We start from the raw sequence: 15545 nt of genomic DNA on the forward strand, positions 1-15545 counted from the left end.
TTATTTCTATACATGTCAGAGGGTTAAGATGCATAAACTACTGGCTTCTCTTCTTGAAGTAGTGCAGTTTCAAGCCCTGACATTGAACTTAATCCAAAGCCCACTAAAGCCAACTGGAAGCTTCCCATTGACTTTATTGGGCATTGAATCAGATCCTGTAACACATCCTCCTGAACTGTTACTTCTTTATTTTTATCATAGTATGTCAACATTGACAGCTAATTGCCTCAGTTTGTTGAAAATCAAATACTGCATCCCATTGAAACTCAGTTTCTTTTTAGAAAACCTGGTGTCAAAATTTCTACAAGGTAACACATAAACCCAAAAAGATAAATCCTGGATAAATTTTCTTGCTCAGCATAATTCTCTAGATAGCCTCATCTCAGTGATGGTTGCCATTTTTTAGGATCAGGTTCATACTCTCCACTGAGAAAATGACCAAAATATTTTAGCTTAGTTAGTCGGTGATGATTTTGTGTAGATTTAACTCCTTTTCCTCTAGATTTTGGAGCATAGTACATAGATTGGCATCATATTCTTCCACGACAGCACCAAACATCAATACATCACCCACAATAGCTGAGTCCACAAAGCTCAGCATATATTCCCCCCCCCCCTTTTATTTTTTTTTGGAACCTCACATCACAGGCTGAATGAATACCAAAGAGTAAGTGAATCTTACGTGCCTATTACGGTATTAAACATGGTTAGAATGAACTTCTTCTGCCCTGTTTTACTTGCTAGTACCTAGATCTAGCCTCCAGAACTGAGAAAATGGGCATCAGCCAATTTACTTGTTATATCTGCAAGTTTAGGCATCAATAGGTAATGTTCTTGCTTGATTGCCTTTCTGAGATCTCATGAATCTATTTACAGTGTCAACTCTGTGGGTAGTTTCTTCATCGCCACTAAGAAGTCTAACCGCACTGTCAGATCCACCTGTGATTACTTTATTTTACTTTTTAAACATGATATAGGATCTATAATGAAATCCATTTTAATTTTTTACTCCCCAATAAATTGCACACCTTTGAATTATTTTCATTAGATCATCTAGTATGAAGGTGTTATAAGCATCACATCTGGGATATGCCCACTTTCATTACCAGTTGTGATCACTTTAAGAACTCAGCATGTGCTCCCATAACCATAGTATCAGAGCCACTCTCAATTATTAATCAGAGCTAGAAATTAAATCCTGAACTCTCAAGTTCCCAGTCCACTGCACTGAACATTAAACTATCCTTCCTACTCTGTTCCTGAATGGCAAGCACACTTTGTCCTTGGACATAGGTGTTAGCTCAAAAAACTGTGCTGTTCTTTCCTGCCCAATTCTAGTAATACTTTCCTTTAAATACTCCCCATGATGTAAATTATTTTGAGCAATGTGTCAGCATCCTCATCTATCCCCTTTCATCCTCAGATGACCCTTCTGGCTCCAGATAATAGCAAACTGACAGCTCTCTCTGACCGCACAACATATACATCTTCTGAACTCAAAAGGTAGGCCTCCCCCACCCTTTTCAAAGAGAACAAAAAAAATCAAACATTTCTCTGCAGCAGAATATTCTGGCCTGTGACTAGATGAAGGTCTTGGTGGTGAAGACAATTTTATCCTGGTACTAATTTGATTACTAGGCCCTTGCGTTTAGGCCTAAACATGCCTATTGAAACGGACATATTTCCTTCCTTTGCTACCATTACACCTTACTGTGTGCTGATCAGCAGCAGTATTCCCAACTCTTGCAATTTCACCATGAGTTTTATGACATTTTCTGAAACCTCCATCATCTAGAATCATGCCATTAGGGGAGTATCTCAGCTTTCATTTAAAAAATGAAAATATGTTTCTAGTCCTCGTGGTTGTGGAGAAAAGCTGAATCATGTGAATCCTGAAGGGTCAAAACCCAAGAGGCAAACAAACAGGATCCAGCATTTATTTTTTAAAAGTGGCATCATTTTTTAATCCAAATTTATTATAGGGGGAGGGGCTGACTCATTATTTTTACTGATTGAGTCTAGCAATACTAGATCAGTGAAGGCAGCTAATGAATATTATGTGGGGCACTACTTATTAACACAAAAGGGAGAAGGTTTTCTCAAAACCTGTCACCATGGCCCTAGCCAAGAAGCAGTTACATGAATCAGAAAGGGTCTGACTGCAGCTTGTGCAATGAGGATGTACACTCACAACTGCACTGTGTCCAAGGCTGCAGTGATGGCAGACAATTACACACCAGTAAATGGAATGTTATTATTGGTATGTTTATATAGCATCTACTCCCTGGCCCCCCTGGCCACTTGCTCCTGGTTTTTTAGCCATTCCCAGTCCAATGCTCTTAGCTTGCACTTCCTCTTATGTGCGCCAACTGGCTTCCAGAAAGGCCCACAGGGTTCAGGTGTTTCATGTGCCCACTGTTGGCCTTACCTCCCTGGCCTGGAGCTCCACAGCTTTCTAACTGCCACCTTTCTCCTGCCTCTCCCAAGACCCAGACAAGTAGTATACCCTACCATACAGCATATAACAAAATTCCTACAATTGCACAATAGTGTATACTTACTGCACGTCTAAGAGAAGGGTTTGGGCAGATGCTGCTATTGGTAGAACAGAACAAATAATGAAAATATTTATTAAGAAGATTCCCTGATTAAACCATTCAATGAAAATGTTCATGAATTATTCACCCATCTCTATAAACCAAGCAAATAATGAGCAAAATATCTGAATAATTTATTTGAATAATATCATAAATTTAATTGAATAAATTATTCAAGATTGTTCAACTACCTCCAGTTATATGCATACAAAAGGTATTATGCCATATTGCAGGTTTCGCCTAGGTATCTTTTATTCTTCATTTGAAAATTTCATATTGTTCATTATGTTCCAAATCTGGGCCACTGCAATTGGATGCATGCATGCATCACTTTTCGGCTAAGATGATATGAAATCACCCTTGTTTGATGTTTCTGACACTCCTCAGTATTGTCTGACTACGACAACAAGTACCTGGCCTCAACAAATCAAAAGCATCACTTTTCTGGGACAAACTGAGTTTCCCACAGACCAAAGAGTGAGATTCATAATGAATACAGATTCCTTAATATAGGCTTTACTAATGGCACAATTCTGGAACCCGGGATTGCAGTAAGCAGACGGTCTTTAAAAACAAATACACACATTTTCCTTTTTGATATTCTGTATAATACAAGTTTATGGCAAGCTGTCAGTTGTATTCAGATTTAGCACCTAGAAACTATAGTGATGTATTCCTTAGAAATGCTTAAAATAGATTAGACAGACTGATTACATATTCCTTAAAATTATAGTGAAAGCACTACAGCTTCTCTAAATTGTGCCACTAAAAATCAGAGTTAGAAGTTATATAAATCTAAGGTTGCTATAAATTGCTTCTTGTTGAAAGTTATATAAAACATTTTGAAATCTGTTATATTCCACCTCTTCTGGATTTTTAAAAAAAATCTCTCTCAGAAGTAGATCTGCTCAGATTTCTTTAAGGGTAAAATTGCATCAGGAGCAACACCGCTGAATGTTAGGTTCCATTCTGCATTTAAAGCAGATGTTCAACATCTTTGTTTCCTATGGGGGAAAAAAGTGTAAATTTGGCGCAGAAATCCTGAGTAAAGCTTGATGGTTTAAAAAAAAAAAAACTGAACTATTTTCAAGCAAATCTCTTAATCAGTTTCCAAATGCTAATAAATTAAAATTACCCTTAAAAGAAGATCACATTCAGGAGTCTCATAACTACTTTGTATTTTTACGCTAGTAGAACCCAATTGTTGGAATTTTAAATATTATACATAGTGAGAATTAGGTCTGTCAGAGGGTAAGACTTTTTTGCTAATTATCAAAATATTGTTAGCATAATTCATTATAAGTGAATCCTTATGTGTTGTGGGTAGCCACCAGAAAACATGGTTTATGTGGACTACTTCTGTTCATTGATCTGGCAATGCAGAACAGTTTGGGGGTGGGAGGAGGGTGCAAGATTCTTTTTTGTTATATGACTGCAACAACATTCCCGGCATCTGAAAGGGGGGGATTAACTCAATGAAAGGCAATGGGTTCTTCTAATCCAGGACATTCACGTTTCATCTCAGAAGATTTTTGTCAAAGCCACAGCTTCTGTAACAGCTCCTTTGTCAAAGACTTGGATCTCTGTGAAACTGTTCAGATGCCTCAGAACTGGCCAAGTCAAAATATGATGGTTCCATAGCAGACAGAGATTCAGAAGAGTACATCTCCAACCACTGCTCACCACTCCCTGTTTGCTTACTACTCTATACCTCTTGAAAAACACTGACTAAAACCAACAGCCTTCCATTGCAAGGAGCACAAATATGAGGCACGTACCATTTGTCTTCAAGAGCTGTTTTCTATCTAGAAAAGTATCAGAGAGCAGAAACAATCCTTTTTTAGTTAGAATCCTGGAATTAAACAGTCTAATTAACTACTACTCAGAGTGGGAATTAGGAGGTCTGAATGAGGAAGAAGGGTGGGGGAGAAAAGATGTCAAGCAGAGCTAAAGTACACCGGGGCTCCTGCTGTGGTTAGGTTACCTTTCATGCCGTTTGTACAGAAGCCTTTTTTCAAGCAGCTTGAACTGATGGTTGGGGCACCATTGTCCGTTACTTGTATCCACAAAGATAAATGACAGCTCTTTGAAATCCTGAACAATATGACTCTTGCGATTTCCTAGGAACTTTGTCTGCCAAAGGAATAAAAGAAAAAAGACAAACAAATATAAGTCAATTGAAGAGCTACAGATTTTAGATTAATAAAATCTTATTTGAAACTGTGAAAAGAAGCCCTTGAGATATATATAATTCCTCATTACAGAAGAGTATTTCTTTAGAAGTAATTAAGACTTTCTAATTAACTAGCAAAGCAGGAGACACTTGTGACAGCTGAATGATGCACTTAATTGTACACTTTCATTCCTGGCTGACATTAAGAATCTATTTGACTGTATCTAGGTGTTTATATTGTACACATCATATGGTATCTCATCATTTCATGAACATAGCCCTTATTTGTTACCCTTACAAATAATAAAAAAAGAAGGTAGGATTCTGAACGAATGATATGGAGATGGAGAGGACAGGTATATCTATGAAGCAATATAAAGATTAGGAATAATGCCTTTCATTGAAAAGGAAGAGAGATTAGCAGGTGCACATCTCTAACTGCAACTAATCTTTGTACAAAGGCGTCTGAAAAACTAGGAAGAGCAAGGTAGCACATACTGTTAGACACCACTGAATGCTGCCAAAAATCATATGGTATAGCCAAGAAAATCCATAAACTGAGTTCAATACACAGCAAAGCAGACAGCAGGTAGGGTGGGAAAGCCACAGTGAAACGAGCCAGCTATCCATCATTGACCACCCAAGTTGTTAAAATCAGCAGATGCCGCAAAGCATTTGATTAACTGAAGCTGCACATAAAAAGGGATAGTTTGTCTGTAATAATTCTGTCTTCTAAAGAACAGCCCTCCTCCCCCCTCCAAAAATCATTCCCTCTTTCTCCAATCTATTCATTGCTCAAGCTGTGTTACACATTCCACACGGATAGCAGCTGATTGCAGTGGATAAATTTCTGTCTTTCATACTTCTTTCATTAGTTGGGATATTTCTTCCTTTGCTGATGGCATACTCAACACATTTTAAACAACCATATAATACAGATATTTAGGGTTCTTGTCAGATTTTTTAAAATTGCTAATAATCACTGCAGGAATGGAAGAAACAAAGAGATTTGGATAAATTTTTAGCTGCAGCATCCAGCAACTCAAAGTAATGGGCTTTGATAAAAGAAGACTAATTATAGCATTTAAAATTCTTCCTAATGGCATGGATAATCCATGGCAGTTTCCTGTTCTTGGTCCAATTTAGATAAGAGGACATAAATAGAAACAATGTAAATATGAAAGGAAAGTTAATGAAAACAGACCCAATATCAAGACGCACAAAGAAACTAGCAATACGATTTCCTCACCCATCTCCATGCGCCAGAAAGATTGTAGCCAAAGAAAGCCCTTGCTTCAGGATCTTTAAACTTTGAACTAGTCCAGGCAGAGCTCATGACATTTTCATCCATAACTACAAGAGTTCTCAAATATTTCATAGCATGAACCAAAGATAGGGCCACAAATCACCTCCTTTTCCACACATAATGTCCTTACGGCAACTACAACAGTTGCTTACATGGAAAAATAATATCAGGAAAGTAGTAAATGTGTATTTATCTGTCTTTTATATGACTTATTGGCTTGAAAGAAGAATCAGGACCATATGACTAGCCACCTCTCTGTAAACCACCACCAAGTACTCCACAAACCATAGTTTGAGAACCTCTCCCTACTACATTCTGGGCTGCTTAGTTTTATCCTCATAAGCTCCTTCTCTGATTGATAATCCAAATGCACAATGTATCTATGTTTAAAAAAAAACAAAAAAAACACCTGACATTTCTGGTAAAGGTGTCTTACAGCTACTCTCCTCTCTCCTTCAAAAAATAATAATAATAATTCACCACGTTCACTTTCAATGAAACACATTATTCCTAAACTTTCTATTGCTTCATAGATACACCTGTCCTCTCCATCTCCATATATTTTTGCTCATCCCATAAAAATAAAAGGGAGTTACACAGTTTTCACATACGTGAATTTCTTCTGATCAAATGAGCAAGTGGCCCATTTCCATTTACACCAGAGGAAAAGGTGGAGGTTTTTTTATTTATTGTTTTAATAGCAAACATGGCAGCATTGCGCTATTTTTAAAAGTTTTCTGAATAAACAACCCAAAAATGAAGTTAACAGGAATTTTCAGTCAGTCACAAGTATTTCAGCTCACTGCACATTTCTAGTTGTAAAACTGCCTGGAAGCACATCAGCAACGTGAACCTGATCAGCAAATATGCTGCTGCTGCGTGTAAAACTTCAGCAAATAAAGTTGAATTTCACTTTGGAGTTTTGTTCTTAACATGAGCTACAGTACCACAAATCATGCACAACAGACCCAAAACAGCAATTCATGAGATACTGCACTTTTCTATGGACATAAGGAGCTTAGTAAAATCCTGGCCCCAAAGTAGTCAATAGAAAAATTCCCAACCTCGCCAATGGGGAAGGATTTCACTCTTTATCTTTAAAAGCAGTCCCCCATGAGATTTCACTCAACATAAAAATATCTTGAGTCAGCATTCCAGTTTCCTCCAACAGATTGGGCCAGATGTAGGGAATACTGATGGGCCAGACTGCGCAAGTCTGCTCTGTGAATGTACAATTGACCCTGCAGGGGTCAGGGGTTCCTTTTTCTTGTCTCTCTGTATAGCAGTTGGGCCTCCTGATCTCCCTGGAGCACAAAGATTGTTCCCTCCATGCACCTTCTGGGGACCAAAAACCCCAAAGGGAAGGGTTTGGCCATGTCACTGCCTTTTCCACGATTCACCCAGCTGATCTGGCCAGTTGTGCTGAGGGAGTATGCTACTGTGAACTGTGGCAGTGAATGTGTGTCCTCTGCATACCAGTTAGCACCAGGAGGAATTTCCTGACACTTAATTCCTCCTGAGAGGGGAGGACTCTGCACAGTTCAGAGCTCCAGGTTCTGCCTAAATGGAACAACAGAGTCTGATCTAATTATTTAAATGACATATGTGACTTTCCTGCCATCAGTGGCAGATGCAGCAAGCACTACACCATGATCATAGATGGAATCTGCATTAAAAGGACACAGAAATAATCAAACCCAAATATATAGCATTACACATCTGCACATAGTATGTACTGTCAGGGCAGCACACACGCTTCCTTAAATCACACAGCTATCCTGAATCACTTCTATTCAGATGTTTGGGGGAATTTAAGGACTTTGGCAGAAAAATTCTGAACACACAAAGCAAGCTCCCCAGTCTGAGACAAATGAAAATTAAACTCTGGGTTATACTGCATTTGTCTTTTAATTCTATTCTTGCAGAAAATGTGTTATGAAATTTCCAGGAAAAACACAGCTACAGATTCAAGTTCTATTTTACATACATAATAGAAAAACAATCTATTTGAACTGCATAGCATACAACTGTAGTTATCTTTCACTTCTAGATTCTATTTCTCTTGCTAAATCAGTCACTATGAAGATCTTCTGTTAGTCTCAAAGGTGCCACAGGACCCTCTGTTGCTTTTTATGAAGATATGAATCTCCATAATAATAGTAGAACCAGAACACACATCCATATGAACGAAGTCAAAAGTCAATGGGAGGCTGGGTTAATTTTGTGATAAAACCGATTATCTAATCACATAACATTCCATAAAGATCACACAGAAAGCCCACTCTGAGCATATTTGTAACAGCTTGGTTGTAAATAATTTGTTAGTTTATGACTCACAGAGTGGTAAACTTGAAAACTTCGAGGCTGTTCGGCAAATGTTTTAACAAGAGTAAACAGAGGAGAGGCGAGCAGCTACCACACACAAATTTATATTTTCAACATTAATGAATGTGATGAAAATACTTGTGCCATGGTATCAGTTTATGCATAGATTTGAGACAGATTCTTTCCTTGGACATGCATATACTCATTCCTTGGACATGCATACTTGTGTAGAGTTGGTGCAAAACACTACCAAATAAGATTGGTAGCATCTTATACCTCTTTACACAGGTGTAACTACACAAGACACAAGGCAGTAGAGAATCAGCCCCCTACTGTATATCTATATTTAAGAACTGCAACACAGTACAATATATCATAACCCGCAATAGCACAGCAGCAATTATAGTTGTGAGTTTTAGGGTTAAGTTTCTGTAGTGTTTAAAAGCTCGTTCATAGTATCCACACTTTAAAAATGTGTTTCTGTATTTCTACAGTTCTTTTTTGCCTATATTCTCAGAGCACATCATACCAATTTCAGAGCGGTTTCCAGTGCATTCCATGCTGTGGAGCACAGATTCCACTGTTTACAGTTACTTTGCTAAGAACTTTTGGGGCTCTCTCTCCTCCTAGCAATTAAGGTCCCAAACCTGCAATAGGAAAGAGAGCAGCAGAATATGGACCCTGGACTTTAGAAAAGCAGACTTTGACTCTCTCAGGGAACTGATGGGCAGGATCCCCTGGGAGAACAACTTGAGGGGGAAAAGAGTCCAGGCGAGCTGGCTGTATTTTAAAGAATCCTTATTGAGGTTGCAGGAACAAACCATCCCAATGTGTAGAAAGAATAGTAAATATGGCAGGCGACCAGCTTGGCTTCACAGTGAAATCCTTGCTGATCTTAAAAAGAAGCTTAAAAGAAGTGTCCAGTTTTGGGCTCCACGCTACAAGAAGGATGTGGAAAAATTGGAAAGAGTCCAGCGGAGGCCAACAAAAATGATTAGGGGGCCGGATCACATGACTTATGAGGAGAAGCTGAGGGAACTGGGATTATTTAGTCTGCAAAAGAGAAGAATGAGGGGGGATTTGATAGCTGCTTTCAACTACCTGAAAGGGGGTTCCAAAGAGGATGGATCTAGACTGTTCTCGGTGGCACCAGATGACAGAATAAGGATTAATGGTCTCAAATTCCAGTGGGGGAGGTCTAGGTTGGATATTAGGAAAAACGTTTTCACTAGGAGGGTGGTGAAGCACTGGAATGGGTAACCTAGGGAGGTGGTGGAATCTCCTTCCTTAGAGGTTTTTAAGGTCAGGCTTGACAAAGCCCTTGCTGGGATGATTTAGTTGGGGATTGGTCCTGCTTTGAGCAGGGGGTTGGACTAGATGACCTCCTCTGGTCCCATCCAACCCTGATATTCTAGGATTCTAATAAACTCCATCTGAACAGACCCCTGAGCCTGCATGGAACCTCATTAACTCCAGTGGCGGTTCACTGTTCCAGAGCTCATGACAATATCAGGGCTGAGGCAGCATTTATGAGTTTTATGGCTCATCCAGATAATAGCTGTAGCTGCTCCAGCAATATAATGTCCCTAACACCTAGTTTGGGAATGGTTCAGTAGCGATTCAGAGGAAAGAATACTACCGGCTGAATCACCAACACAATTACCTGAGTTTTCCTTTGAGGTCTCCCATCTAACTAGCAACTAGGCTGGACCCTGCTTAATGCATGAGATTTAGCAAAGTAACAGCCTCAGGTGCTATTTCTGTAGAAAAGCCATAGCAAATTAAACTGGCTGTTTTATATCTGTATTGGAGAGATGTCATTCCAAGAAAACATTAAGCCATACAAATAGGAAACATTTCATTAGCATTTACATACTGAAACTTTCTAAGGTGCAATTTGAGGAGTTCCTAAAAACCTGCAGTTCAATCTACCGCCTTCATAGACTAATCTGAGATTCCCTCTCCACTAAATCTGCAAATTAAAAACACTTTCAGGACGAAGGTCCTGATTAATAGTTTAGAATGCCTACATTCTCTGTTGGATAAAATATTTCTTGTTCAAAACAAATAGTTTTTCTCTGGATGCTGGCAATTTCAGCATCAAGAGAATGAATCACCACTGCTTGCTACTGCCACTCACACTGCAGGCATGTGTAGTCATTCTCTAAGGCATGATTTCTTATCCTCCTCAGTCAGCTGTGAATTACAACAGTGGATGGGCTGTTCTGACGCAAACAGCTCACAGGTTGTTCAATATGCCTGGCAAAAGACCAGTGCGTTTTCACAGACATCAGATTACTTTTTAATGCCTCTACCTTTGCTAACTCAACAGAGCTTAATGCCTGTGTGAACACTAAAGGCAACAATCCCTGTATCAGAACTGAAGGAAAGCTTTGTTCTAGCTAAAATATTTATTGTGTCTCACACCCATTAAGCAAAACTACATGCATGTGTATATAATGTTTAATCATGTCATAATCATGGCTTTGGTTGCTGGTTATATCAGCTACGAATAACTATCATATAGCAAAGAGACAATCACTCATTTAAAAGGAAAAGCAAATATTTTGCACCTTTCATCCATGGATTTCAAAACTCTTTACAAATCCTAAATAAGCCTCACAAAACCAATATGAGGTAGGTATCATTAACCTCATTTAATGCGCAAATAAATTGAGCCACAGAGGGTGAAACTGGCCCCAACCGAAGTCAGTATGAATTTACTTGTCAACTTGAGTGAGGCCAGGATTTCACCCAGAGAGTTTAAACTAACTTGACCAAGATCAGACAGCGAGTCAGTAACAAAACCAGGAAGAGAACCAGGGAGTCATAGCACTTAGTCCCTGTCTCTAACCATTCATCAACATTCCCACACTTATGAAATAAGTGTTTTATTATTGCTTAAAATCCTACAAAACATTAAATCATAACATATGAAACCAAACTGGAAAAACCAAGAACATTGAAGATTAACAATGCATCTTTAACTTTGACCATTGGGAAGAAGGAGAGGGGAAAAGCCACAAATGTAAATGAAAGCTAGGGTATGTCTACACTGCAATCAGACACCCAGGGCTTGTCGTGCCAGCTGACTCGGGCTTGTGAGGCTCAGCCTGCAGCCTCCCAGAAAGTCAAAACTGCAATTAAACAGCCCTGCATGCAGCCCAAGAGAGCCCGAGTCAGCTGGCAAAGCCAGCCACAGGTGTCTAATTGCAGTGTAGACGTACCCCTAGCGTATAAGCCTTATCTTTGACTCTCCTAGCTTTCACTGGTTTGTGTCAGAACCATCAAGTTATAACTAAAATACTTTTAGGCTCACTTCTCTCTCTTTTTCTCTTAAATAATGCCGCTGAACTGGAGGAATAAGGATGGAGAAATCTTTCTTAACAGAGAATATGATTTGCTTGTGATCATAAAAGTTCAGAGTTATAGTACATAAATACATTTAAAATCTATTTATAATACTTATGTTATGATCTGTTGAATAAATTATTACCATATATTACACTAAAAATAAAAATGATAATATATTACCCCACAGAACGGGGAGGGAGGAGTGGTTCAGAGGATAGAGCACTGGCCTGGGAGTCAGGAGACCTCTAGCTTTGTCACTGACCTGCTGCATGACCTCGAGCAAGTCTCTTCACCACTCCTTGCCTTGGTTTCCCTTTCTATACAACGGAAATAAGGAGAGGTTATTTACCTGTGCAGGAACTGGAGTTCTTTCAGATGTTATGTCCCATATTGTCTGCATATGCATATCTTCAATCTGAGATTTTTCTTCAGCAGTGTCCACGGGTCTACACTTGCGTCAGAAATAATCTTCGTCCTCCAGACTGATGGTAAACAGGGAGGGACAGACCTGCTGGTACCCCAGTTCCTTCTTAACTCTGAAGTCCAAAGACAAGGACTCCGAAGCAAAGGGGAAAGGAAGGCAGGTGGTAGAGCACCGATAGGGACATAACATCTCAAACAACGCCAATTACTATACAGGTGAAAAGCCTATCCTTCTTTGAGTATATGTCCCTATGGGTCTCCACTTTGTGAGACTCCAGAGCAGTATTTCAATATGGAGGAAGGCGCTAAGGAGATGAATCCATAACAGTTTGGAGGACAGCCTCACCAAAGGCTGCGTTGGATCTGGAAGCACAGATGGAGGCATAGTGCTGAGTGAATGTATGCACTGATGAACAAGTAGCAGCTTTGCAAATCAGCAATAGATACATTCTTGAGCAGGGCTACTGAAGAACTCCTTGAGCTCCTGTAGAATGGCCACCACCCTAGATGGAAGGTGCAACTTGGGTCATTTCATAGCATGCCACACTGGACAGTCTTGTGCAGATGTCTCTGTCTTGCATGAGCAATAGAGATGAAGACTAGGTGAAAATCTGAAAGGTCAGGTCCTGTCGAGACAGAAAGTGAGGGCCCTTCTCACATCTAGAGCATGTAAGGTAGCCTCTTCCCTGGAGGAAGGAGTGAGATTTGTGTTAAAAGACCAGTAGTTGGATAGCCTGATTGATGTGAACGTCCAAAGTGACTTTCTGCAGGAAGCGAAGTTGAGGGCCGAGAGTCACCTTGTCATGGTAGAACACTGTGTAAAGATGGGTCAGCTATAAGTGTTCCCAGTTCATTTATTTATTTGGCTGAGGTAATGGGTAGGAGGAACACCGTCTTAGAAGGATCAGTGGAGAAGAGAGAGCAACTTCCCATAGGCTCAAAGGGGATAAAATATAAAAGTGAGCCAGGTGAGATCATTGGTCCAGGTGAGATCATAGGTCCACCTGAAATGTACTAAATTTCCTCTTGGTTGCAGGAACATAAATACCAAGAGCCACCCAGGAGTCCACGAGAGAATGCAGGGACTTGTCCTTCGTGTTGCTGAAGAGCTCAGGCCCTTCAAAGGGTATGAACTCTATGGTTATCTACACTTTGAGGAAGACTGCAGCCATAAAGCTTGCTACATAATCACATCGGTGGCTGCAGAGCAACCTGCTGTGTCAAGTGCATCAAGGAACATGCCCGAGCGACAGTCTGATCTTCAGAAATAAGGGCTTGAAATTAGTCCCTTTGGTTCTGTGACAGATAATCAATAAATGGAGAGAATTTTGAGTAGCTGGCGTGATCATATTTTGCTAGTAGGACGTGATAATTTGCAACTCTGAATACTGTAATGTCGCTGAGGAGCAGCTATTGCAGCCAAGGAACGCAAGTTCTTTGTAGGGCGGAGCAGATCTCTGCTGGTGCTAGCTGCTCCTCCACTGCCCATATCTACCAATGAGGAGGTGGGATGCAACAACAGCTATTCAGAACCCTTTGCTGGAACATGGTGGTTTTTGTCAGCCCTCTTGCACATAGGTGGAATGGTTGCAGGTGGCTGCCAGATGTTACAGGCAGGTGACAACAGTGCATCATTAACAGGCAACACTAGCTTGCCTTGTGATGTGGTATGGATGATTTCCAACAGGGAATGCTAGGGTTCCTGCACCTCCTCCAGGGGGATCTGTAAAGTCTTGGCCACACTCTTCATCAAGCCCTGACAAACTTTAAAGTCATACCTGGAGGATGGGGGTGGAGGCATGCCTGCTGCATCAGGAGATGAAGATTTGTTGGAAGGAGGTGTTTCCTCCTCAGTTCTTAGACCCCGCTGCTCCTCGAAGTCCTCTTTAGTTCAGGGGACTTCCCGGGGAAGAGATTTTGAGGGTCCATTTATGGCACCCTGTAAAACTGGTCACCAAAGAGTTCCAAAATGCCTAATGGGGCAGGGCTTAAGAAATGGCAGGACCACCTCAGGAGTGCTCCTGCCAAGATTGGCAGGGAGGACGATGGCGAGATCCTCGAGTTTCCTCTTACGGGTATGGTGAAGGGAATGGAGGGGTGGAAGGGAAAGATGGCTGAGTCCCGGCAGAGATGTCCGATTAGAAGCTGCATCATCCCGTGTACTATCGGGAAGCCAAGGGCAGTGGTACTAGCAGATGGTTTGGTATTGGCAGTTGGATAGGTATGAGTGGCTGAAGGGAGATGGGATCCAAGTTAGTATCAGCATCCAGCTTTTTGAGGTGGAATGTGGCTGTACTGATGGGTAAGTTGGAGCCACTGGGTGTGTCGATACCAAGAAAGGTTTCCTCATCTGCAACTCTCAGGAGAGGGGAACTTGCTTCTCTTGTCAGAGAAATGAAGTTGGTACTGGTGATCCGGGGCAGTACTCCTCCAGTACTCCTCAAGCAATACCAGATGGTGCGGATGAGCGGTCTGTGCTCTCACTAGGCCCAGGGCCCACAGAGGATGCCAAAGTCAAGGACAGTGGCTTCTTTGAATCCCTGCATCCAGAGGCCTCTAGGGGTATTGAGGATAGTGTTGAATGTGGCTGCTAACCAAGTGACTTTTCCTTGGGTGGAGTGGTGGAAGATCTCTTTGGCAGTACTAGACCCTGCTAGAAGAAGCCGGTACCTAGAGCTGGGCATGAGGTCTCCTTAGACCCCAATTTTTGGGGAGATCTCTCCCAGAGACCTCTTACCTTTGCTCCCTGGAGCCGAAGTCAAAGAGGCCACCAGTACACATTGAGAGACATACTGATGTATGGGATTTAAGGGCAGGGGAGAGTCAGCCCCTGTGGTCTCAGAGATCATTCAATGAGAAAGAGCTTCAATCCATCTCCTCTAAGCTTGTGAGATTGGCTTTTAAAATCTAGCACAGACCTTGCATTTAAATGAGATGCGAGACCCTTCAAGGCAGCTAGAGCACCCGTCACTGAGAGGGAAAGACCTGTGGCAGGTCTGGCAGGGTTTGAAGCCCAGAGTTTTGGGCATAACCTACCATGGACTATACCCCAGCTGAGGAAGAAAGGCCCAGGGCTGGAGGTCCAAGCCATGGCCAAGAAGAATGGAGGGGTGATGTCCCTCCAACGGCAGAAGGAAACTGAAAACCAGTGCTGAGGTGAAAAACTAAAAATAAGGTATTTAAGTAACATACAGAACAAAGAAGGTAAAGATATCAGGTAAGTAGTGGACACAACACTCATCTCTAGGCACAGGCAGTTGAGAGGAACTGGAGTGGCAGCGGGTCTGCCCCTCCCTATACATCCTCGGTCCAGAGTATGAGGATGTGTACCATGCAGGCATGGACCCACAAACACTACTGAAGAAAA

General features: G+C 41.1%; 1 protein-coding gene across 1 annotated transcript in view; it reads right to left on the reverse strand.

Annotated features, from left to right (window-relative positions):
* DLGAP1 (DLG associated protein 1) overlaps positions 1-15545 on the reverse strand; it is a 643533-nt gene that overhangs the window by 521750 nt on the left and 106238 nt on the right. Inside the window, exon 2 of the mRNA XM_054020172.1 lies at positions 4582-4730. The gene's annotated coding sequence lies outside the window, so the exon portion shown is untranslated. The remainder of the gene's footprint in view (positions 1-4581; positions 4731-15545) is intronic.

Source organism: Malaclemys terrapin, chromosome 2 (assembly GCF_027887155.1).
Source record: "Malaclemys terrapin pileata isolate rMalTer1 chromosome 2, rMalTer1.hap1, whole genome shotgun sequence".
NCBI classification, from domain to species: domain Eukaryota; kingdom Metazoa; phylum Chordata; order Testudines; family Emydidae; genus Malaclemys; species Malaclemys terrapin.